This window comes from Schistocerca piceifrons, chromosome 11 (assembly GCF_021461385.2).
Source record: "Schistocerca piceifrons isolate TAMUIC-IGC-003096 chromosome 11, iqSchPice1.1, whole genome shotgun sequence".
NCBI lineage: Eukaryota > Metazoa > Arthropoda > Insecta > Orthoptera > Acrididae > Schistocerca > Schistocerca piceifrons.
Window position 1 is genome coordinate 89,960,576 of NC_060148.1, and position 24,171 is coordinate 89,984,746.

A 24,171-nucleotide genomic window follows, 5' to 3' on the forward strand; every position below is an offset into this window, starting at 1 on the left:
AAGGGAAGTTTCCAGTTGAAATGAAGGAGGAGGGAGGACGACCAAAGGAAGAACACTCACAAGAAGCTCCAAAGACTATTAATACTTCAGGGAGGGGGGGTCATTGGGAAAGTAGCACTAGCATTAAGAAGCTCTCAGTTCCCATGGGTTTCGCTCTGAAATTTAAAGTTACTGTGCTCGACTGACTAGAGGTCCGCCATGGATTTTCAACTGTAGAAGGGGTCCGCCAGCTGAAAAGGTTGGGAAGCCATGCCATAGGGAATGGGTTTCGGCGGTTTGACAAATCTCTCGCAAGCTTACCACAACAGGACAGAAACAGGACATCATTACATGCCACAGAAGTGAGTGAGAATCCTGTGAATATTTCAATCCTGTAGGGTATGTACCCTGGCAGTGGGAAGCTATAACGAAAACAATTTTTAATTTTCAATCTTTTATTTAAAAATTAACAATCAGTAACTTTCTGAATTGCACCCATGATGGCATTCATGATAACATTCACTTTGCCTCTGCATTTAATTTTCTATTTTTAGTTGTTATCAGCTCAGCTGCAACATGTTCGCCCAACTTGTCATCCTCATTGCTCCCATTCATTGCTGTTTGTTTGACTCGCAGCATTGAAAATTGTGCTGCTTACCAGGACATCTTTGGCCTGCTTCTTGGAATTGGCACAGTGCTCCACTTTGGATAATTCTGGTCAGCACTGAGGGGTAGATGGAGAACTGTTCTCAACTGCACACCCCACTGTAAATGTCTTGTGAGCACTAGAAAAAAAAAGCAATTTATGAAATACTGCACTGTAAACATGATAAAATAGTAACATTACAATTAAAATTGATTGTGCCAAATACAGTAGACTGTATAAAATTATTGGTGTAAATAACATGTATGAAACCTGAATGTTGGAACAACTGGTTTGCTGCAATAAATTTATATAATAATATGGAAAGGTCAGTGTCGAATCTCTTTCTTATTTTCTATAAAGAAAAACACTAAAGAAGTCTGTGATATAAATCAACTAACAAAGCAAAACTCTACTGACAATCATTTGAAGTACTCCTCGTGAGAAAATTCTCTTTCTCTCAACAAATGAATCTGAACTAGTAAAAATACATCGATTAAAAAACAAAAATACTGACACATGAGATGATGTATCTACTCAACTGCAGTGGGTGGTAAAGCCTCTAACTTTTTTAATAAATTTAGCCATGGATGGAAGATTATTCCAGACATGTTTAAGAAAGAGTAAGGTGATCCCCATTTCCAAAGTGCAGCAAGAAAGATCCAGGAAATTACCGAACAACAACTATTACACCTGTCTCATCTAAAATAATAGAACGTGCAATTAAAAACAATAGTAAATTGTAAAGAAAAAATGCCATACTCTGATGCCCAGCACGGATTCAGCACATGTAGATCCAGCAGTACAGCAACAGCTGAATTTATACTGTATTCAACTAAGGCACTAGATGGACAAAAGGAAGTTTGTGGTATGTTTCTAGACTATTCAAAAGCCTTTGATTGTGTATGTATTTACATAAAGTCACCACGCTGCACTGTTAAACAGTAATATCCATAACTATAACAAAGTTTTAAAAAAACATACTGAAGGAAATCGGGTCAACTTAACTGACGAAGAGCCTGTAAAAGCAAAATGCCTTCTATGCGACTGTTTGCCATACTACATAAAGGTAACAGAAAACATGTCCACCTTCACATTAAAAAATAAACTAAAATGTCACTTATTTAAAATTTTACGTACAGCGTACCTTGAAGCAAAAAATTAATGTAATGTTTCATATGTAACTTTTCAAATATGTAAAAAAAACTTTCAGAAAACATAAAGTGATTTAAATCTTTGGTAATTATGTACGTATTTCAGAGGCTATTTTCGAAGATGTAAGCACATAGTTCAGTATTTTTTTAAATTTCTAATGTCAAATATCACCATGACAGGACTTTAAAAAATGGCAATTTTGAGAGAAAATCGAAGCAGAAGATGACGCCATAGCAATCAGGAATAACAAGACAAGATAACTGTTTCATGTAACTGGATTAAGTCCAAAAATTAAATAAATTTTGTGAATGCAACACAGTGAAAGACGTACGAAAGTAATAATGTTAAAAGAATGAAAAGAAGACCTCGACGTATTAGACTAAGAAGAGATGCAACGAGTATAATTCAACTAAGAAGATACGTTGTGGGGAATGTCCAGCTCCCACACGCATCGCAGGAACGCAGATGCGGAGACAACATCAGACATCACCGGCACCAGCTGCTGCTAACCGGCGCTGATTCTACATCCGCACACCAAAGCAGACACGAAACCCAGCAACCGATGCCACCGGCACCAGTTATTTTTCACCGGTGGTGATTCCACACCTGCTCATCGATGGAGCCTAAACTCTACACCGGGTGAGCGAAAAGTAATAATTGTTCGAGTACAAAGATGAAGAAACTGCATTAGTGTAGTTACAATGCTTAGAGTTAATTCGTTAAATGATCACCTGATCAAAAACTAAGACAAATATGGATACACAGAGAATTGGAGAAACTTCAGAACCAGCCATAGCAATGAAAGTGAGTGAGGAGGTGCCAGACTGGTCTGAATTAGTGAATTAGATTAAAACCAAGTGATAAAATTGATGACCAAAGTGCAGATTCAGCAGCTTCAAGAAACAAACTGACTGCTCAAAATACTTCTTTAAGAAAGGAACTAAATAAAAGTTGAAATGCTCAAAGTCTTAATTTAGACTCAGTAAATACTCAAATGATAAAATAGATGACCAGGGTGCTTCTTTGACAAATGAAATATGTGCAACTTCCAGTGAAAAACTTGGTGCACAGAGTGCTAATTTAAGTAGAGAAATAGACAGTGATGAACTCAATAAGTTCTAAATTGGATGCTCGAGGTGAGATTTTGAATAAAAACCTAGACTTAATAAAATCAATGGATTCTAAATTAAAGGATCAGTATGACATGACAAATATAGATTTGTTGAACATCAGAGTAGACACTCAAAGCAAAGAATCTAGTTACTGATGTGGAGACATGGTTGATTTGGAAACTGAATTTGATGCCAAACGTAATAATGTAGAATCGAAACCTATTGAAAACTTAGAATCTTTAAAAGATGTGTACAATAATGAATACAATAATTTAACACAAGGTTTAAGTACTTCAAAAGAGAGTCTAGATTAGTCTAAGGAATTAATTTCTATTATTGAATTGCAAATTACAGGTGTCAGTACACGAGTAAGTAATGTAGGATGGAATTTCAAAGAGAATGCATCCAGCTTTGTTATTACAAGTGTATGTAGCTTGGAGGAACCATTTAAGAAATAATAGATCGAGGAGTTGTCACGAGAGTAACCTCTGGAAACATTTTGACTATTGCTTCTTCTGAAATTAATAATACCAGCAAGGTTATAGCTGACTTGTGGAAAGGATTCAAATTTATCCAGGATAGAGTAGAAAATGGAATAACTTCACCTGATGTTGTGTTACCTAGTAAAGTGGTGATTGTTTTGCCGTGGGGAGACTTCCACACAAAATTCAGCGAGAATTACTGGTTTGCATTTGCTCAAGTGAAGTTAATATCAGATGCATGGATCCGGGCGGAGTCACATTTATCCCGCAGGGACGTTAACATTCTGTTTTAACGGGCGGAGTGACAACTGTTGGATCCCGAGTTGTTTGCGGTGTTTCTTCCAAAATAGTTTTCCTGCACTGAATTCCCTTCAAATCTTACATGATTCTGTAGTCTATTACTGAATTCCTAAACTATCCTGTAATTTTAGTGTTTAGCAAATTGGATATAAACATAATGTAAAGACTGGCATAAGAGAACCATGGAAGAAACAGTGATCTCTAGGCATGAAACGAACCGAGTAGAATATTATATTTATGAATAATGTAATATAATGTGACGGACAGAACAACTATTTTATCATAGTGTATAATTTTCTATTTTGCATAGAATATTTTACACCTTTTATGAGGTATGATATAGACGGGAGCGTTTGTATCGATTTTGAAAGGGGCTGGGTAGTGTAGGTAAAAGCACGATTTACACTAACAGATATATCATGAATGACACAATACTCACATCACACCTTTCAAACAACCCTCACAAACAAGTGTGTGTGATTATTTGACACTGCTATTTCCACAGGGTTGCTAAGATTTTCTTCGGGGACCTTAAAGGTTACGGTGGTAATGTCTGTTCCGTAGGAACCTCCTCCAGCTTGTCACTCAAGCACCGGCGAGGTAGGGGTCCTGGGGAAGGGTTGTGGGAAGCGTTTCCTGTCTTTGGGGCTGTCTTCTTTCTCTTTTTCAATCTTAGCAACCAAATCTATTTTTTTTTCCTTTCTTACTTCTCATTTGAGGACGTGTCTATTTCTCCCTCTTTCCATATGCATCTACTTCCATCGCAGAAGTCCTTCCTGGTTTCCAATAACCTACAAATTACTTCAAATAAGTAGACCGAGAATGAGGGAAGGTTTGTGTACAGCAGGAAATATGCACGCATTGTTGTTTATTGTGACGGTTCTACATCGCACGTATATATAGGAAAATATACAGGGTGGTGTATCTGAAGTTTCGGATGAGATTATCCCAAAAACTATACATCAGGTAAAAATAGTGGGTAAGAAAAGTTCGTAAGCTCAAAGGGGGACATCAAATGATGCTACACGTGAGCTCCAACTCCCATCCCTTTGGGTGGGGTGGAGGACAACTTTCAAATCTTAAATGGGAACACCCATTTTTTATTGCAGATTCGGATTCTCCATAAAAGAGTAATCAAGTTTTGTCTGAAACATTTTTTAAACCATTGACAGATGGTGCTGAAGTCGCGAAAAAAGTAAAATTGTGGAAGAATTCTGATTTATTTAGAATTATGCAAGAAAGACGCATCAAATCGATAAAAAATGTGCACCAGTTCTTTCGTTACGCCAAATTAAGCTATTGTTGTACAAAATGTGTTGTATCCTACTTTTAGCGTTACCCAGGAACAATGACATGGACATAGTAGAATGATGTTCCCATGGGGTGCTTCATTAGTGTGAGTCCCCTTGCCTCTCACAATTTGGGGTGCTTAATTAATGAAATTATCCACGAAGAAATTGTTCCAAATCATCCCCATTTGCTTCAATGCATAAAGTCAATCGTCTGCATAAGTTGTCCACATCCCGTGGTACGGCTACACATGCTCTTCAAATGCGTTGCTCCATATCGTTTCGTGTTGTGGGCTGTCTTTCATTAACAATATTATTTAAATAACCCCACAAGAAAAGAAATCAAGAGATGTTAGGTCTGGTGAATGTGGAGGCCACTGAATTGGCCCGCCGCATCCTATCCACCGACCGGGGTACCGACTACTCGTTGCAGGATCCAATCCAGTTGAACACAGGTGAGAATGGTAGGGTACGAGCGTAATTTTCATTGTAATCACGATGACGAGGTGGACGGTGCATGTATCCATTTCGAGCACATCGAGTGCAATTTCGAATAATATTTTCCCTTGGATGTCACCTGTTTGGGAAACGATACGCATACAATTCTGCAGCTGCAGCGTAATTGTTATGGCATCCACCTAAAATTAACATCATATCAACAATCTCTGTAGGAGAATAGTGAGCCATGTTTTGCTAAAGAATAATTTACTTTCGTCAGTTGATGTTTACGGTTCACAATCTGAAAGTTAAGTGACGTCTGATCTTTATATTGAGCTGTAGTTCCCAGTTTGGCCACGCTAGCGCTACAGTCAGGTGAGTAATGAAACTGTGAAGAGTTCTGTAACGAAATTTTAATACCATTCTGCCTCCCTCCATCAAATACTGTGGTGGGAAGGATACATTTTGTAAAAAATAAAAAAAAAGCTTAATTTGGCGTAATGAAAGAATGGGTGGACATTTTGTATGTATTTCATGCGTCCTCCTCGGATCATTCTAAATAAATCTGAGTTCTTCCCAATTTTAATTTTTCTCGATTTCAGTGCCATCTGTCGATGGTTTAAAAATGTTTCAGACATAACTTGATTACTTTTTTATGGAGAATCCGAATCTGCAATAAAAAATAGGTGTTTCCATTTAAAATTTAAAAGTTGCCCCATGCCCCACTGAAGGGGGAGGGGGCTGTGGATCACGTCTAGTATCATTTGATGTCCTGCTCTGAGCTTACGAACTTGTCTTATCCACTTTTTTTTACCAGATAATTTTACTTGATAATTTTGGAGATAATCTCATCTGAAACTTCCGATGGACCACCCTGGATATATACATATAACTAGAAGGATTCCACGTCAAGTAGATAGGGAGGCATGAGCAAGGAAAGAGCATAAACCTGAGAGGAATCGATTCTGGTAATTATTAAGGAATGTCGAGTCGGGATATATGTAGACGTAGTATCTGTTAAGGGTAAAGAAGTCTAAAGTAGAGGACAACTCCAGGGATGAAGTGAATTATCAAGAAGTGAGAGTGAAGTGTAAAATAGATTTTTATTTTTTTCCAGATTTTTAAGTACTTCACATGCTGGACACTCTAGAGGCAAAACAGGTTCATAAATTATGTGGTTGTTAAACCAACTTTATTTCAGATGTATTTTATCTAGTCTAATGCGAGACGAATCGGTTGACTTGTATACATTCGAATACTGATGTGAGAAATGGTGAATATGTTATTTGTGGAAGTTGAAATTACCAAGACTGAACTAAAAGTATTCATTGAGCACTAAATTATTTCCAAAGTAGAGAGAGAGAGAGAGAGAGAGAGAGAGAGAGAGAGAGAGAGAGAGAGAGAGAGAGAGTCTTATAAATTCCTGTTAACCAGCAGTATTCTTCAAAGAAGAAGGTTTTGGAGATCAACGGAGCCGGCAATCCATAGAAGAAGGTTGGCTGTACACATCAATTAAGTCAATCTATGACAGATAGGTGTGAATTTTTGCAGTCCAACTTCACATTGCTTTTGATTGTCTTAGGCATTAGAGTACGTTACAAACAAATAAATTGCTCAGCAGTTCCTATTAAAGATCATTGACATTACCTCTTCTGAAACTGATACACAAGCATCTCTGCAAACTACTACATACAGTGATGCATCAGATTTTTCAAAAAGTCTAGTGGATGCTTCTGCACAATAGACCACAAAAAATGCTCTCAGTCCACCGGTCTGCCGTACATGTATTTGGGGTGTTTTAAGTTAATTTCATTTATTACTACCAGTGTGCTTGCATCAAAGTTTCCACTACTGTGCATTTGACATGTGAATGTTTTCACTCACAGAAATGACATGGGGAGCACACACAAAGTGGAAGCATAGTATTTGAAAGCACTAGCACATATCGCACAAATCAACAATTTCTGCACTAAGTGGACGTGTCCAAACCCTGTGAAGTGTATTTTTACTATTGGAAATTAACCGTTGATATCAATGTAGATTCCTACAACAGGATAACCTATCTTACATAATGTAGAAAATGTGCAATGACAGTGACAAAAATTAGTACTCACGATGGAGATTGGGATATTTTTCAGCAGTTTTCTAGGCACTATGTGGCCTTTCAAATACGCCAACAGGTCGAACCACCACACGCTTAGTTTATGGGTGGTCCCGCCTGAGCTACTACGCGTTTTTTCCCCCTATCTTTTTGAGTTCAGCTGAATAATGCAAACGTAAGGAGGCTAAGCGTGCTTTACATTCCTCATTCATTACACCAGACAACTGTTCTCACTTTTTCTCCTATTCTGGCGAAGCTTTCCTTCCTGGCGTGCTGAAATAATACAGATGTTATGGAATCAAACACGTGTGCTACTATCACCAATTTATGTGGAATATATACACCTATCAAAAGTAAAATTATAGGCACATTAACTTGTATAAACCCAGAATGAATCATTTGTAGATCTGTAGATTGCCTTATTGTGGTACAAAATATGCTAGGTCATAGCGACACCTTTCGTTGCTGTATTCTTCAATCATCACTTGAAAGCTCTTTTTATTCCATTTCATTGCTACAATAAGAAGAGATTTCTTTCAATGGGGATACAAAAAAGATATTTCATTTGTTTCGTTAATGTATTTATAAGCTACTTCTTAGTGGAAAAAATACCCAGGATACTATGTGGAATCGACGAATCGATCCGTGTGTTTTGTCTGCTGCGGAAAACTATAACTAGTAGACAGCCCGCTCGCAAGGCTGCGTTCTGTGCACGCGGAGTCACCGCCTCTACTGCACACACACGGACACACGACAGAATAGAACAGATGCCACCTGTGTGGTTTTTTGTTATGGTTTTAGGGCGCAAAACTGCTACGGTCATTAGCACCCGGTCTGTGACTTAGGAAAAGCTAAAAAAAACGAAACTGGAAACCAGTAGCAATGGGAGCAAAACTCAAAAAAGTGTGGAAACCAAAAAACAGAAGGAAAGCTTAAAAAACCACTATAGAAGGGGGGTTGTTTGTCCCCAAAAGGAGCTTCAAATGACTGATGTCATCTCACTGGCACTAATGAACTCGAGAACAGGATCGGCTGATCGCGTGACATCTGCTAAAATGGAAGATATATCAGGCGACAGCTGTAGACGGGCGCGTAACGGAGTAAAATAGGGGCACTCAAGTAAAAGGTGTCTCACCGTCCACAGTTGAGAGCAGTGGGGACAGAGTGGGGGAGAATCGCCGTTTAAAAGATGTCGATGGCTAAAATGACAGAGCCCTATCTGGAGTCTAGTTAAAATTACCTCCTCCCGACGCCGAGTTCGGGAGGAAGAGGTCCAAGCACAGGGAAGAGCTTCCACGTCCCGCAATTTATTACTGGGAAGTGTCGACCAATGTGCGTGCCATAAAAGAGCAACATGACGACATAAAACATTCCATAGATCGGCGAAGGAATCATGCGAATTGCTAGCCGAAGAAGAGAGACTGCAGCCCTGGCCACTATATCGGCCGCCTTATTTCCACAGATACCAACAAGTCTTGGGATCCATAGGAATGCCACAGAGGTCCTGAATCTGGTGGACCAGAGGGTGGACAGGGTACAGAGCTTGGAGACTGAGGAGAGAGCTGAGAGAGTCTGAGCAGATAACATTCTGTACCCGCTGATGGCAATAGATGTACTGGACAGCCTGGAGAACAGCGTAAAGCTCCGCAGTATAAACTGAACACTGGTCGGGAAGCCAAAATCGATTTGGGGTGTCGCCAACAATATAGGCGCTCCCAATACCAAGTGCCACCTGTGTTAACAGAACTGCTCCTACTTCAACCTGGCAGATGAACAGTCTGCTAAAATGATAGAACCATAGCTTTGCCTGTTTTGCTGCTAGATGGCAGGTCAACCACACTTTACTTTTACACCTACGGTGTGTCGTGTTATACAGATTTAAGAACCTGGATTTTGCTGACTACATTTTTCTGTTGACGGAAACACAACACAGCTTTCAACTAATAGTTACCGAGCCGGGTGGAGCAGCCATTTCTTTAGAACTGTAAAGAAATAGTGATGAAACAAAAACAATATGCATAAGTGGAAATGTACCTACTCAACTTATACTGCAACAGAAGGTACAGCAAGGTGTTGACCAATTTCCATATCTCAGCAGTTTTATCTGTAAATAATGGGAAAGCCATATGCACATAAACAGATGGCACTATCATTGCACAAGCAAGGTATACAATGGCAGTACAACAGGGAGCTGTCATGTGCACTCAGGTGATTCACGTAAAAAGATTTCCAACACGACTATCATCACACGGCAGGAATTAACGGACTGTGGATGCAGAATGCTAGTCTGAGATGGACACGTGAAACATTCCCTTTTGGAAATTATCTGACAATTCAATTTTCCGAGATCCACAGTGTCAAGAATACCGAATTTCACGCATTATCTCTCACTACGGACAACGCAGTGGCTGATGGCCTCCATTTAACGACCGAGAGCAGTAGTGCTGTGTGGAGTTGCCAGTGCTAAGAAACAAGCAACACTGTGTGAAATAATCACAGAAATCAGTGGGACTTACGACAAACCCACCTGTTAGGAAAGTGCAGTGAAATCTGGTTGGGTTGTTTTTGGGGAAGGAGACCAGACAGCAAGGTCATCAGTCTCATCGGATTAGGGAAAGACGGGGAAGGAAGTCGGCTGCGCCCTTTGAAAGGAACCATCCCGGCTTTTGCCTGGAGCGATTTAGGGATATCACGGAAAACCTAAATCAGGATGGCCTGATGCGGGATTGAACGGTCGTCCTCCCGGATACGAGTCCAGTGTTTATCCACTGCACCACCTCGCTCGGTCCTGAAATCTGGTATTAACTGCTACAGCAACAGACAAACGATGCGAGTGCCTTTGCCAACAGCACAACATCGTCTGCAGCACCTCTCCTGAGCTTGTGACTAACGGTCGGATCCTAGGTGACTGGAAAATTGTGTACTGGTGAGATGAACCCCAATTTCAGATGGTAGGAGCTGACGGCAGGGTTCAAGTGCGGTTTTACTTCAATACTTGGAGACCACCTGCAGCCATTCCTGGACTTCATTTTCCCAAACAACGATGGAGTGACAATTCGCCATGTGAATGGGTCACAACTGTTTGTGATTGGTTTGAAGAACATTCTGAACAATTCAAGTGAATGATTTGATTACCAAGATTACCCAACACGAATCTCATTGAACATTCACGCGACAGTTCTCCACAAAATCCCACACTAACACAAAGCCCTGCACTGGCAATACTTTCATGAACACTGACAGCTATAGAGGCAGCTTGGCTCATTACTACTGTGGGATGCTGCTAACGATTTTTCAAGTCCGTGCCATGTCAAACTGCTGCACTACGTTGGGCAAAATCAGGCTCGAGAAGATATTATGAAGAATTCTGTGACTTGTCACTTCAGTGTAGTGGAGATGTAGATGTAGATGCAGGCATCACTAGCTGAATTGGGAAGGGCTTCTGCAGTCTTCCACGCAATCTGATCCACACAGGAATTAAGACTCTAGAAGTACTCATACTAAGCTCCAGGTGCACTCCTGTCTCTCGTCCTAGTGACGGCCAGGCACTGGTGCGGAACCTAGGAAATGTCAACAAAATTGACACACAATTTAAGTGTTTCTCACTGATGACACTCGGGGTAAATTTTTGGTATCAGCTATAGTGACTAAGTTTCAAATGGTTGTCTGCACAGCCCAAACAATACCATTGCTGAAAGAAGAATGACACTTGTGGGCCACGTTCTATGCCTGAAGGACGGAAGAATCCCCAAAGTGTCAGTGGTGTGGAAACTAACAGATGGATGCAGAAACAGGGAAAACTTTGTATCACCTGGAAACTTCCCAATTTGGGAAGAAGCTGAAAAGCTGGCAGTTGATCAAGTTTGCTGCAGGAAACCTGTTGCCCAAAATGCTGCTGAGCACCTGTAAAGTAAACACATATTTGAAGTTGTTTTATACGTGGCAGTCTGATTTATTAAAGCAGGGGTTGTGAACCTTTTTTACCTACCATCCACTTTTGCATCACTGCAACGTTTTCCTAGCTGCGGGAATTTCCCGCAACGTGCTGCATAAAATGTGTGGGAGACTGCGCTCCCCACTCGCACAATGCGAACATAGCAGACCATTTGCCTATCGCCCGGCAAAACAGTGCCACTGTGGGACACGCTTGCACACCTCAGGAAGGGTATGTCACACACACTGCAGCAATTTGCTTGAGGGCGCTTGTAGTGGGAAAGTCAACTGAGCAGCTGGAGAATACCAGATGACAGCTGCAATATTTTTTTCACATGTAGAGGCAGTAAGACTACGTAATTCTTCTGATCTAATTATTCACCTGAAATGTCAGCTGACTGATTCTCTGTCTCAAACAATGAGCAACTTATCAAATTCGTGTCCAAACGGCATATTTTGTGGAACACAGCTGACACTGGCATGAGAAACTATATGCAAAAATGAGTTAATTTGGGGAGAAATCTGAAGAAAACTGAATGAAACATGTAAGAAGAAATGTCTTTGAATATGTCCAATATAAATCATCAGTAAATTCACGTGTACTGAGCTTTAACCACCATTATAATGAGTTGGATGTTGTTACTGTGATTAGTACCGTGAATGACTTAAAATTCAGCCCACCGAAGTAATCAGTGAATCTGTTGCTCACAGTGAGTCCCTTAGCTTTGATATAACTGTCAACCAGGGCATTGATTTCCGGTACGTTTGAGTGATAAGGCAGAGGGAACTGGTACTCTTCTCCATCGCCTCGCAACTGTTTTGTTACTAAAATGTTATTTGATCCTTCACAACACATGGAGATTTGTGAGACTGCTTTGCACTTTCTGAATAATCTTCCCAATAACACACAGTCTCCTTCCCTTTAGACTGCACGCTCCACTACACCTTTTGCCTTCGCTGCCCCCACTACCTATTGTTGCGCCGCAGTCCACTGTGCCTTTAATACCAAAATGTTCATTGCAGCACACTTGAACTCACATGGCGTCAATGAACTACAAAATACTACTCTCATCTAAAGAAAACTGTAGCACCGACAAACTTCCAAAAAACTGTTAAAATGTTTTCAAACCTTTCTGAAAATTTTTCTTTCTTTGATCTCCCACAAAAAAATGTAGAGTGAAGAAGTTTGTCAAATAATACATTTCAGATGCTGGTTTGCTAGAAATTCCAAGTCACACATTTTAATTTATTACTTCACTGTTACTAACTATTGGCCAGAAAGTTTTCACCCATTAACATATGATACTGAAGCCAGTTATAAAATTGTGTTGTGCAACACCTAGTTTGGGAGGTATGGCGTGATATATATTAATTATTCAAAAACAGTCTTAATCGCATTTATTATTATTATTATACAGCCAACCGGTTTCAACCCGTTGTAGGGGTCATTATCATCTGGACGTTTACACTGTGAAATTATAGATATTTGTCAGAAAGACTCCATTACACCACAGCTAAAATTACGTACATTTAAAGTATGTTACCCATTGGTCGACTGTTGGCGGTGTCACTCCTGTCTACATAACAGTAGGAAACTATGCGAGACTCACCCTTCGTATGGGCTTAAATAGCATGCTGGTATCATGTGAATAGACAGCAACACCCCCCAGTGGCGATCAACGGTATTTAATACAGTTTATTATATGTAATTACTAGTCACCTTGGTTTAACGTAAATTTAAGTTACAGTAAATAACAGAAGGCGAAACCATTTCATTTAAAAAGAGTTACAATTATAGTGTTAATTATGAAATAACAACAAATGTTCCGTAGTCAAAACGTAAAAGTATATTACATTATGTGCCATAATACAAAGTAAAACAATTTGTGGCACACAAAAACTGGTGTCGTCTTGTATTACAATATATCTATTTGTACATTTACATAGAAAACATTTTAGTCAATTTACTAAAACGGCTAATATGGAAGGACTACAGAGCCCTCTACTCCTTGTGGTGAGGACGCAGTTGCCATGGATTATAAAGCATATATCAGGCGCCCTCTAGTCTGTGTAGCGAGGACGCCGTCGTCATGGTAGCAGCTTGTGTGTTCGTATGGTGTTGTTGATGTGGGATTAATAATACTAATTGCTGCTTCATCTCTACAAACATGCTGTCCAAAAATCGTGAAAAATATTGATTAGCATGAAAAGTAGCACCAAATTTTCATTGTGTTAATGAAAGACGTAAGAAGGTAGTTCTCATATCACTGTCATGTACAGTTGCTGAATTATAAAATACACAACTTTCAACTTTTTATGTTTGTACATGCACTGCCCCACACCTACAAAAACATTTCACAAAGTGTCCTGCGGCCCACTTCAGACAGCAAAAGACAAGCACATTCCACAGGCGATAAATTTTCCTACATCTAGGAAAATGCAGCTTTAGTATTAAAATTTTCTGACCATCCACCATTCCACGGTAATGATGATTTCTAAAGTGGGGAAGTAACTCAACATTATAAAATTGATAAAGCAGAGTTGCATCAAGTGAAAGTATAGAATAATACTTACTAACCCAATATTTTTTTCAAAGTTCTGTGAAACCCTAATGTAAATATTTTAACCTCCACATGTCTACTGCCTGCTATGAAGGTTCGGACACCCACTAGTGGGTGCTAGGGACCAAGTTGACCATCAGTGCTGATTAATAATGTTTTCTCACAATCAGTGTGAAGTGCCGTGTATGTAACAGAAACCCCTGACACGCAGAAAAACATGCATGAAGGTATACCTAGTTAAAACTTGTTGATTGGTTGCCATTTACTGTCCCCACCCACTGGCTGCGTATAACTCAACACAGAGAAATATGTCAACATATTAGTTTCACAAAAAAAGTGAAATGCACGGATGTTACTTTGCAAGTTTTAGCTGAGGATATGAGCACTATGCAAACAGGCTGGCCCACAAGCAGCCTGAAAATGGCTCAGCAGTGAGTATTTCATCAGCAATATCTAAATTCAAAGATGAGGTGACTTACCGAACAAAAGCGCTGGCAGGTCGATAGACACACAAACAAACACAAACACACACACAAAATTCAAGCTTTCGCAACACACTGTTGCCTCATCAGGAATTCCCACGTGGAATGTTTCCTTCCATTATAGCAATATCTAAATTCTTTGATATTACCTGCACGACATAATGAAAACACTACTCTCACTCACATAAAAATTAATGGTGTTCTTTTTTTTTACAATTTACATATGGGAAAATGAACTACGCTACAAAGTGTCACACTTGTTGTGGGGGATGTGGGAAAGACCACAAATTCTGGCACAGGAGGCAAGAAATTATACATCAAAACAACAAGCTTTCTATGAACAATGCAGCCCACTACAAATACAAGCTGTTTTAGCAGAAGTTCATAAGAAAAAAAGATTTTTTTTTTCGAAATAACTTCTTGGACATAGCACATGCTGATGCTTTTTACATTGTTACTGAAAAAGACAGCCCACTGTTGATTAACCAACAACTGAAAGGATACCTGAAGTTCACCCATGGAACTGAGCAACAGTTATTTCAGAATAGCAGGATCTAGAGTGTACTGAATAATGAAATTCAACAGTTAAGTAAGTTATGTATTTTCACACAAATAAAATTTACATGATCAGATAACTAAATTTTGTTTCCTCATTCACACAAATCAATGCGTACACCCTTAATAGGACGGATAATGCCTAGTTGGAATTCCATTTCTCTCCGCGTACTATTCAAGATCTCCATGTTGACAAGTTCAAGTGGATTGCAAATGTGTGCCTTCAATTCCTGTAGGTCTCTAGCCCTGGTTCAATATACCGCATCCTTCACAAAACCCCAGGAAAAAATTAGTGGTGTGAGGTCAGGGGATCATGGTGCACTTGAAGTTGGACCATCTCGTCCAATCCACCTACCTGGAAACCTTTTATATAGAAATTAAAGTACATTTAGGGGCCAGTGAAGTGGTGCCCTGTCTTACTGGAATATGACACCAGGCTGCAGGTGTTCCAATTGTGGCACAGTAAACTCTTGTAGCATGTCCATGTTAACACCACTGTTGATGGCAGTGATGGGAAAGAATGAATTAGTGATGCAACTGGGGATCAGTCTACATCTAACATTGACCTTACAACTGTCTCTTTCCATTTCATGTCTAACATGAGGATGTGGCAAATCCTACATAAAAACGTTATGACAATTCAGTTTGCTGGATACATGAAATGTTGCAATATCGGAGGAAGAAATCTTTTCCAAAAATTCAATGGTTGCATTAATCCTGCATAAAATACCCACTCCAAATTGTTCGCACATAGGTTTGTCCATAGGCTTTAATGCCTGAAGCAGCTGCATGTAGGGATAGAGCCATTACCTCTTATGCAAGACATTGTGCAATATTGATCTTCTCATTTCCAACTCTCTGGCTGCAGTACATACAGATTTTATAGAACTCCTTGCAAATGCCTGCCATACACTGTCCACACTGGCATCTGAAACTGATGGGTGACCAGCCCCTTTTTATGGAGAACACTACCTGTTTCCATAAATGATGTATTCCAAGTCCGAAAGGATCATTTCACTTCGGTATCTGATATCGTCTGTATATACAAGGCCACACACATTGAGCTTTATCCACTGGTATCCACATTTTAGCAGGTTTTCAGGTTCCATTTCGCATCAAAATTGTATGACCTGGAAGGTAAAATAAATTTTATGAGTAATCTTATCATTTGCTAGAAACCATTCGTTAATATCTTGTATAGTTTCGAAGTTACTAAAGTCGTAAGTTGTGAAGATATACATGTATACTGCAAAACAAAAACATTAAAAATTGCTATTCATCCAGTGCTGTTACTTTCAGGCATTAGGATACAACACACTATTTCATGAAAGTAATAAGCACTCTTAACAACTTTCATTATGATACTGCAATTCAACTAAGGTACAGAAGTAAGTAAAGAAACAGCTCACAGACCACTATCTACCCTTTGTTCCATCTGCAAAATTCTGGAGGTTAAAGATCAAAAGTTATTGGGCTGAGTATTTTTTACAATGTAAACAGAGCATACACTTACTTCGAGAAAAATTGGAATTGAAGTAGGTTACCAATTGACAATATCGACAAGTGAAGAAAGTAAAGACAAGGATGAATCTGAACCTTTTCCAGTTCTTAAAATATCAAAAGCTACAGCAACACTGGACAAAGTTAAGCATTGAGTGTTGAGATATGAACATGTTGAAGTTGTGATACATGTATTAAATAAAATGGACATTACACCATAAAAATTAGTACAAAATAAGAACTAACTACTGGTATGTTTCTCAAACTTTTGAAAATGTTACTACACACTGGATCTTATTGTCCTTGGTGCGTCAAAATGAATATCAGGCTTTTTCGGTTTTGTATAATTTATTACATTCAACTTAGAATTATCAAAGGCAATACAAACAATTTTGTTCGTATACATGTGCACATGCGTATGCAACCAAAGAATGTGTTAAATGAGTGAGACAGCGTTTTACGCACAATGTGAAGAAATCAGTCTGGAAGGCAAGTTGCAAATTAATAATTATATTGACATCTATGTATCTATGTGGTGACTTAAGGAGACAACTATGTCCTTATTGAAACTTCCTGGCAGAGTAAAACTATGTGCCCGACCGAGACCCGAACTCGGGACCTTCACCTTTCGCGGGCAAGTGCTCTACCATCTGAGCTACCAAAGCATGACTCACGCCCAGTCCTCACAGCTTTACTTCTGCCAGTATCTCGTCTCCTACCTTCCAAACTTTACAGAAGCTCTCCTGCGAACCTTGCAGAACTAGCAGGTAGGAGACGAGATACTGGCAGAAGTAAAGCTTTGAGGACCGGGCGTGAGTCGTGCTTCGATAGCTCAGATGGTAGAGCACTTGCCCGCGAAAGGCAAAGGTCCCGAGTTCGAGTCTCGGTTGGGGACACAGTTTTAATCTGCCAGGAAGTTTCATATCAGCGCACACTCCGCTGCAGAGTGAAAATCTCATTCTACGTCCTTATTGTTTGCGGTTTACAAGCTCTAAAACATACAGCTACGGTTTACATAGCAACTTTGCAAACAAAATGTTGCAGCATGCCAAACATTTTCTGGACCGCGTCCTCTTCAGCGATTAGTTGACATTTCATATAAGTGGAAATGTGAACACACACACACACACACACACACACACACACACACACACACACAAAATGTGCACATCTGGGGTTTAGCAAGTAGTGGCACCTTCTGTGTGAGTGGTCCAATGCTGTTGCTCGCGCACCTGCACGAAGTCTGACGACTTCTTTCCAGATTCATTACTTATATAGGCAAAGCTATTGCCTCCTTGAGCCCCCGGTTCTCGATGTACGCTTAGCTCGGCTAATGCTGTGAATCCGAAATTTTCTAAGTTTGAAAAGTGGATATCCTGGACACGTCCTGTAGTTACACTAGCAGCATGCATTTGTTGGTGCGTCTCATTTGGCTTGTCACATTTGTTAACAAAGAGCGATAAGCGGTTGCGTAACGAACAAGGTGATCACTCACAGAGAGTATCTCGCATGTGGCTGATGCAATATTGTAATTAATAATTTTTTTTTTGTAAGGACTAGGAAAGATTTATTTCATTTCTGTAATAACGGGCGAGATCACCTAGAAGTTTAATTGCTCTTACAATGGTCAGCACCTTTAACCCACACTGACACAGATTCCTATTCATTTAGTTTACTATGATTCCTGGTCCTCAGAACGAACGGCATTGACGGCAGGTAATATGATTTATCCATGTCTTTATTGTAGACCTCTGTGATGTGAAAAGTCCGATAAGCGTTGACGTCCCGGCTGTTAGAACTTTCTAGCCCTAGAATTTTGTCGACTTTTGGCCCACAGACGAGGGCCACAGTTTATCAGCCGTTACCTTGCTTCATTGGTCTGCAAGGTGATTAATGCTTGACTGTCAGAAGTGTGGGAATAAAATAAAATCTGCAACTACGAGGGTAATACCAAGAAAAAAGGTCTCCTATTTTTGAAGTACACAGCGCTGTTATTTCTACAGCGGTTTACATCAGTTTACAGCTTTAACATTTAACTATTTTTCAACATAATTACCCGTATTATACCAGCTTGCCGCCATGCTGTTCAGAGGTGAATCACTTTCTGGCCAACTGTTCTTTTAACCCAGGGAACAGGTGACAGTCACTGGGCGCCAGTTCAGGACTATAGGGTGGGTGGGTGATTATGTTCCACTGGAACTGTTGCAGGAGAGCAACAGTTTGCCGAGTGATGCGTGGGCGAACGTTGTCACGGAGAATGTGTACACCCTTGTTCATCATTCCTCTTCTCCTGTTCTGAATTGCCCGCTTGAGTTTTTCCAGTCCCACAGTACCTGTCAGCGTTAACTGTGGTGCCAGTGGGTGTAAAGTCGACCAACGGTACCCCTTTCAGATCCCAAAAAACGGTTGTCATGACTTTACCGACAGACTGTGTGTGTTTGAATTTCCGCAGCTTTGGTGAAGAAGGATGCGGCCACTGGTGTGATTGTTGCTTGGTCTCAGGTGTAAAGTTGTATGCTCAGATTTCGTCACCCGTGAGAATTGAGTCCAGAAAGTTGGCCTGTTTGGGTGCAAGGCGGTGAAGAAACGCACGGGAAGCATCAACCCTTTGCCGCATGTGGTCCTTGGTCAGCATCTTACACACACCTTCCGGAAGTTCAATGTTTCCGTTAAAATTCTACGAACATTTTTGACATCCATGCACGACTCACCATACACTTCCGTCAATTGGCGATGGATTTCAATTGGCGCAGTCCCCTTTGCATTCAAAAAACCGATTAACTTCACGCAATTCACACTTGCCAGTAACATACAACAGGAGCTACATTCTCAACGGCTGCCAAGCCAAGACTGAATGCCTCAGCGTGACGTGTGCATGTTTACACACAACATGTGAAGCACTCTCAATAACAGTGTGACCAACTGCCACACAAAGAGAGTTCTGTATTTATAACAAAAATAGGAGACCTTACTTTTGGGATTACACTTGTAAAACATATTTTAGCCTTCCGTAATTATGTGAATGTATTTTAATTCACTTGATAACTCCTGGCCACAGAAATCCATTTTGTTTTCAAACATAAACACGGGTCACAGGAGACTACCCACCTCCCCCATACAACTCGTTTATCAGCCTTAGATTTACAATATTTCCGAAAGAGGCAATAGTAGATACTGGCACTCCCCCTCCCTCCAGCATTTGAGGTAGGACGCCAAAAATTTTAAAAATCGACTTATCAAATATATAAAATATGTTCACCTTGTAGCGCACATCTTTCTGAAGAGTCTAATACACAAAACATATGTCTTCAAGGAAATCTAAGATATTATTTGGCCTTAAGTGTGCGAAAGTGCAGCGTCACGCCTCTTCACATGGTATTCTTCAACTGCATGTCACTGTATTTCACTCTGTGGAATTCAAACGTGTAATATTTTGTGATGGGTGCCATCAAACTATATTCAGGACAGTTGAAATTAAAATGTCGTATAGTCAGCCGGTTTGACATCCTGCTGCCCCCCCCCCCCCCCCACCCTCAAAAATAACTCACAGTTAATACTGGATGGAATTTGTAACCTGGAGAACAAGAACTCCTCAGAAACTCTTTGTTGCCTATTAATAAAATTAAATATATGATCCATGAAACCAGTAAAGACAAGAAACAAGCAAGACAGTAGTACATATTTCTTCAATCCTGAAGCCCTAGCATATTTTTCTCTAATCTTGCTACAGCTTTACATGGCGTGCTTTCCTTTCTGCAAAAGAATCTATTACCTCATCAAAGTCTGTCAAATATTTTGAACAGGAAAACTCAATGTTGTCCTTTAACACTGGAATAGCTGTTAATACAAGTAGTACCTAAGACTGGTGTGGTTTCTCAGTCTGTTTATATGTATTTCGTCACTGTCTGCTAGATAAAACTAAATAGGCCTGCCTAATATTTCAGCAATTTTAACACACACCAAATAAATGAGACTGTTATAGTACAAATGGTCATTTTTGTAACACGACAGAATATAATTCATGAAGTACCAATATTAAACGACAAGCAAAACGTTGTATGTTAGGAAATAGTTTCACATTTCATTCATACTCTCTGGCTTCTGAAGTATGAGATCGAAGAGTAGTAGTACAAAATTTTTATATAAATTTGGGATCGTCGTGTTCTTCCACAATTTGTGTGATGTCCCTGTTTTCTTCTTCTTCCTCGTTCTAACAAACAATCTTGTCATCACTAATTCAGTAACTATTCCTGCCAGTGTCAAAACTACTTCTCCGCTTAACCTGGCCACAATCACCAGTTTAGTTACACCGCATTTATTCTCCAGTTAGGAGTTATTACGTGTTCGTACAACACGTTTTCCGTGCTACTCCCAGAATAGAACTTTAGCGGCTGCTGGCTGGGGATTGTACAACTGGCCCTTACTAGCGGTCTGGCCACAAATTTTCTGTCAAAATCTCATTTTCTTGGATACACCGAGAAGATAATACATGATCTTTGTTACCTGTTATTCCTGTTACTCATTTATTTCCACTCTGGTAGTCTGAATCTATGGATTTTGCTAGTAAAAACAAAGATGAGGTGACTTACCGAACAAAAGCGCTGGCAGGTCGATAGACACACAAACAAACACAAACATACACACAAAATTCAAGCTTTCGCAACAAACTGTTGCCTCATCAGGAAAGAGGGAAGGAGAGGGGAAGACGAAAGGAAGTGGGTTTTAAAGGAGAGGGTAAGGAGTCATTCCAATCCCGGGAGCAGAAAGACTTACCTTAGGGGGAAAAAAGGACAGGTATACACTCGCACACACGCACATATCCATCCACACATACAGACAAGACACTAGAAAAACACAGTGTTCTGCGGCCCACTTCGGACAGTAGAAGACAAGTGCATTCCACAGGCAATAAATTTATCCACATCTAGGAAAATGTAGCTTTCATATTAAAATTTTCTAACTATCCACCATTCCACAGTAATGACGATTTATAAAGTGGGAATGTAACTTCACATTATAAAATATATAAAGCAGAGTTGCATCAAGTTAAAGCATAAAATAATAATTACTAACCAAATATTTTTTTCAAAGTTTTGTGAAACCCTCATATAAATATTTTAGGGTCCAACTGTCTACTGCCTGCTATGGAAGTGGAGACGCCCACTAGTGGGTGCTAGGGACCAACTTCACCATCAATGCTGATTAATAATGTTTTCTCACAAGCAGTGTCAAGTGCTGTATATGTAACAGGAACTCCTGTAAGCAGAAAAATGAGAAAGTGAAACATAAGGTAGCTGCAGGAAGGCGTACCTAGTTACAAGCTGTTCATTGGTTACCATTTACTGTCCTCCCACTGGCTACCTAAAACTCAACACAGAGAAAGGATGTAAACATATTACTTTCACAAAACAAGCAAAGTCCATGGATGTTACTTTGCAAGTTTTAGCTGAGGATATGAGCACTATGCCAACAGGCTGGTCCACAAGTAACTGAAAATGGATCAGCAGTGAGTATTTCATAAGCAACATCTAAAATCTTTGATATTACTTGCATGAAGTAATGAAAAAACTACTGTCACTCAACCAAATATTAAAGGTTTTCTTTTTTTTTACAACTTACAGATGAGAAAATTAACTATGCTACAAAGTGTCACACTAGATGTGGGGGATGTGACTATTTACTACGAGAAAGACCACAAATTCTGGCACAGGAGCCGAGAAATTATGTATCAGAATTACAAGCTTTCTATGAACAATGGAGCCCACTACAAATACAAGCTCGATCAGCAGAAGTTCATAAGAAAACACAGTTCCTTTTCCTTCACAATAACTTCTTGGACATAGCACACACTGATGCTTTTTACATTGCTACTGAGAAAGATAGCCCACTGTAGATTTACCAACAACTGAAAGCAGAGCTGAAGTTCACCCATGGAACTGAGCAAGAGTAATTTGAGAATAGCAGGATCTAGAGTGAACTGAATAATGAAATTCAACAATTCAGTGAGTGATCTATTTTCATACAAATAAAATTTACGCGATCAGATAACTAAATTTTGTTTCCTCATTCACACAAATCAATGCGTACACCCTTAATAGGACGGATAATGCCTAGTCGGAATTCCATTTCTCTCCACATACGATTCAAGGTCTCCATAGTGACATGTTCAAATGGATTGCAAATGTGTGCCTTCAATTCCTGTAGGTCTCTAGCCCTGGTTCAATATAACGCATCCTTCACAAAACCCCAGGAAAAAAATAGTGGTGTAAGGTCAGGGGATCGTGGTGCACTTGAAGTTGGACCATCTCGTCCAATCCACCTACCTGGAAACCTTTTATATAGAAATTAAAGTACATTTAGGGGCCAGTGAAGTGATGCCCTGTCTTACTGGAATATGAAACCAGGCTGCAGGTGTTAGAATTGTGGCACATTAAACTATTGTAGCATGTCCACGTTAACACCACTGTTGATGGCAGTGATGGGAAAGAGTGAATCAGTGATGCAACTGGGGATCAGTCTGCACCAAACATTGACCTTACGACTGTGTCTTTCCATTTCATGTGTAACACGAGGATGCTGCAAATCCTACATATGAATATTATGACAATTCAGTTTGCTGGATACACGAAATGTTGCCATATCAGATAAAGGAATCTTTTCCAAAAAGTCAATGCTTGCATCAATCTTGCATAGAATATCCACTGCAAATTGTTCGCACCTAGGTTTGTCATAGGGTTAAATGTCTGAAGCAGCTGCATGTAGGGCTAGAGCCATTACCTCTTATGCAAGACATTGTGCCATGTCGATCTTCTCATTTCCAACTCCCTGGCTGCAGTACATACAGATTTTATAGAACTCCTTGCAAACGCCTGCTGTACCCTGTCCACAATGGCATCTGAAACTCGTGGTGACCAGCCCTGTTTTTTTTTATGGAGAACACTACCTGTTCCCATAAATGATGTATTCCAAGTCTGAAAGGTTTGTTGCATTTGGGTATCAGGTATCGTCTGTATCTACCAGGCCCCACACACTGAGCTTTCTCCAGAGACGTCCACATTTTATCATGTTTTCAGGTTCACTTTTGCATCAAAATTGTATGACCTGGAAGGTAAAAGAAATTTTATGAGTTATCTTATCATACACTAGAAACCATTTGTTAATATCTCGTATAGGTTCAAAGTTACTAAAGCCTTAAGTTGTGAAGATATACATGTATAGTGCAAAATAAAAAAAAATAAAAATTGCTATTCATCCAAAGCTGTTACTTTTAGGCATTAGGATACAACACACTATTTGATGAAAGTAATAATCAAACTTACCAACTTGCACTATGATAATGTAATTCAACAAAGGTACAGATGTAAGTAAAGAAACAGCTCACAGGCCACTATCTACCCTTGGTTCCATCTGCAAAATTCTGGAGGTTAAAGATCAAAAGTTATTCAGCTGAGTATTTTTTACAATGTAAACAGAGCACGGACTTACTTCGAGAAAAATTGGAATCGTAGGAGGTCTTCAATTGACGATATCGATAAGTGAAGAAAGTAAAGACAACGATGAATCTGAACCTTTGCCAGTTTGTACAATATCAAAAGCTACAGCAACACTGGACGAAGTGTATACCATCAACCGTTATTTTGC

At 39.7% G+C, this 24,171-nt stretch overlaps 1 long non-coding RNA gene across 1 annotated transcript; it reads right to left on the minus strand.

Annotated features, from left to right (window-relative positions):
- Window positions 1-422: 422 nt before the first annotated feature.
- LOC124720527 lies at window positions 423-23,909 on the minus strand. Its single transcript, XR_007006185.1, has 5 exons — window positions 23,850-23,909; window positions 23,308-23,631; window positions 21,604-21,786; window positions 16,003-16,160; window positions 423-764 (listed from the first exon to the last, which is right to left on the minus strand). It is a non-coding gene; the product is annotated as an uncharacterized LOC124720527 (long non-coding RNA).
- Between the last annotated feature and the right edge of the window lie 262 nt (window positions 23,910-24,171).